This window comes from Octodon degus, unplaced genomic scaffold (assembly GCF_000260255.1).
Source record: "Octodon degus isolate 3935 unplaced genomic scaffold, OctDeg1.0 scaffold00010, whole genome shotgun sequence".
In the NCBI taxonomy this organism is placed as follows: Eukaryota; Metazoa; Chordata; class Mammalia; order Rodentia; family Octodontidae; genus Octodon; species Octodon degus.
Genome location: NW_004524586.1, coordinates 7,221,481 through 7,224,114, shown reverse-complemented (window position 1 = coordinate 7,224,114; position 2,634 = coordinate 7,221,481).

The window sequence follows — 2,634 nt, the reverse complement described above, 5'->3', positions numbered from 1 at the left end:
GCAGAGATTCCTAAGGGTCGGGTCGATCCTCAAGGGTCTGAAGGCTGATTCCTGGCCTCAGGGACTGAAGTCCCAGATCTCATCCACACTGCCTAAGTCGATGTGCTGCGTGCGCGAGCGCTGGACTTGGTTCACTAGCATCCAGCTCCGACTGCTGGGGGGTGGAGTGGGGTGTGTGTGGCGGAGATGCTAAGCGAAGAGGGCCGCTCTGGCTGCGGCTCGGTCCTCCAACCTACCTCTGAGTCTTCTAACTCCACCACCATCCTCATCCCATACTCCCGCTCAAATGAGCCGAGGAAAGGACCTTCTCATCTCTCCGAACTTGTCGCCTTGAGTCCCGCTAGAGTTTCAGGTGGTCAGACCACTATGGCCTTCTCCGAGGCAGCTCTCCTCCTCTTCGTGGCCAGGGTGGTCCCCCCACCTTCATCTTTCCCAGAGCTGGTCTCTTGCTCCCCATCCTCCCCTTCCTCACTCCCCCTTTTCCTCACTCCTCTATCTCCACTTCCTTTACCGTCACTTTCTCCATCTCCCCAACTTCCTTTTTTCACTCCACTCCTTCACACCTGTTGTTAATCATTTTCTCACACTCTCTTCAGTCTTATTTAATTCCTTCCTATCTTAGCTCCTTCACTCTGACCCTCTCAGGTACTGGGCCCCAAAAGTGTTTGATATAAAAAGAATCTGGTGGAATTAGACTAGATGAGAACCATACCCCTGTCTCCACCCCTCACCCCATGTTCTAAGGGGCTGCTTGTGAAAATGCTCACTGACTCTTGGGCATGTGAAGGGGATGCTACTCTCTGCCCCATCCCATTCCTAAGACTTCTCCCTCTTCCCAGCACCACCCCTAAGGCTCAGCAGAGAGCCCCAGCTGGTCTGTCTAGCACTAGGTAACAGGCTTGGCCACCTCCTCATGGAAATCCCCACTCCAGGCAGATCCCAAGGAACCTCCATTTGCTTGTATTGTTTTTTTTTTTTTTTTTTTTTTTTTTTTTTTTTTGGCGGAACCGGGGATTGAACTCAGGCCCTTGCGCTTGCCAGGGAAGCTGTGATTCCACTGAGCCACCTCCCGAGCCCCTATTTGCTTCTGTTGTGGCAGTTCAGAGAAGACTGGGGGAGAGCTGGGGTTGAGCTGCAGGCCCCAGCCCCACACACCCCTTGAGAGCAGATGTGGACCAGGGTGTCCTTCTCCCCTATGGCATTCAGCTGTGAGCCACTGGCCTTCTCTTGTTTCCTTCCATTCACTGTAGACTGGAGATGGTTTTGTCTTGGGATCACCTGAGCTAGGAGGCCTTTTTTTAAAAGACTGCCTTGAATACAAAGTTCAGACCTGGGAGAGGACAGTGGAGGCCCCAGCTTCTCACCATGGAGGGAGTAATCATGGGGGAGGGTTAGGAAGGAGCATTCTGTAGCTGCTTTGGGCCCAACCACAATCTCCTTACTCTTCCTAGCTGCTGAGTATGGTGCCCACGGTGCTGCTGAATCACTGACGTGAGAGGACACAGGCTGAATTCAGGCTTTCTCCACTAGGTTGGACTCCCCTGATGAAGGATAAGCAGCCAGCCAACCATGACTCCTTTTTACCTTCCATCTGAGACCAGGTCTCTGAGCTTGATGGTAGCTGCAACCCTCTGAGAAATATAGTTTTCCAAAAAATGGTTGCAGATATGCTATGTATGTGTCTATGAATTTGTCTTTCTCCTTGAATAAAAATAAAGGTAGAGCTGTCGAGATAGCTCAGCAGACTAAGCACCTGCTTTGGCAAGTGCAGGGACCAGGGTTTGATCTCCAGCCCTACATGCCTTGCCTTGCCGGCTGGCCCCACCCCTGGGGCATGCTGAGCCCGTGACCCAGTCCAGGCTTGGTAGTGCAAGCCTATCATCCCAGTACTGGGGAGGCTGAAAACAAGAGGATCATTAGGAGTCTGAGCTGCGTAGTGAGACCCTGTACCAAATACATAAAATGAAAAAAAAAATAGTACTTTCTTGTGTGAACAATTATGTGTGCAAGCCGTCATGCACAGGGCAGAAGGCACTCAGGACTCCTCCTAAATGTGGACTGTACATTCATGAAATGTACAGCTTTGTGCTTTCAGAGTGCGTGCTCATTACAGGAGGACTGAGCCAACACTCATTTTGAATTCCTCTCCCTCCTTCTTTCCCACAATAATGTGAATCACTGGTAGCCATGTGAGATTTGAAGAGAACTGTTTATATAATCTAAGAGGAAAACTGGCTTCCATGACTATTAGATGCTCTATTTCCACATAGGCAATTTATGGGATCCTTACAATTAGTCTTGTGCAAAGTGGCTCCATAAGGACCTGTCTAAGCTGTAGTAAGAGAAGGAGGAATAGATTTTACTGCCAGAGTTGCAATAACTGTGTGTGTTCTTCAAAGTAATAAAACCACATTGAAATATTCAACTCCACATTCTATGCCCTGACCTTGCATTAGTATAGTAGAGACAGTGGGCTGGGTGTATTTATGTGCAGATGTACACATACTGTGTTCCACACTGAGTGGGCATGTGTCTGGGCACATGTGAGTGTGCCAATTACAGTATGTGCTTTTTTACATGTCTCACAACTGGTAAGCCATTAAGGCTTGCTTCTGCCCCCCGTTCTGTACAGGG